Here is a 312-nt window from a genome sequence, read left to right on the forward strand (position 1 = left end):
AACCCCAACCCGGAGTCCCTCGTGCCGGGGGGAAGGAGGCGCCCAGCACCCATCCGTCCTTCGGGCTGGCGGGCGAGGGCTTTGCAGAAACCCCTGGAGAACGCGATCTCTTTTTTTAACGTTCATTTACGGCCCCGCGGAGCCACCGCCCGCTGTCCTGTGCGCACGAAGCGGTGCAGGAACGCGGCACCGACCCAGCTCCGGGTGGATTTTTATGGGGACGGCTATTAGCGCTCCCCAAGCCCTCCCGCAACGGCATCGGGGGGATAAACGGATTAAAAACATGCTCTTTGCTGGCTCGCAGCTCTTTTT

The sequence above is a fragment of the Cariama cristata genome, unplaced genomic scaffold (genome assembly GCF_000690535.1).
Source record: "Cariama cristata isolate BGI_N322 unplaced genomic scaffold, ASM69053v1 scaffold42332, whole genome shotgun sequence".
Lineage (NCBI taxonomy): Eukaryota > Metazoa > Chordata > Aves > Cariamiformes > Cariamidae > Cariama > Cariama cristata.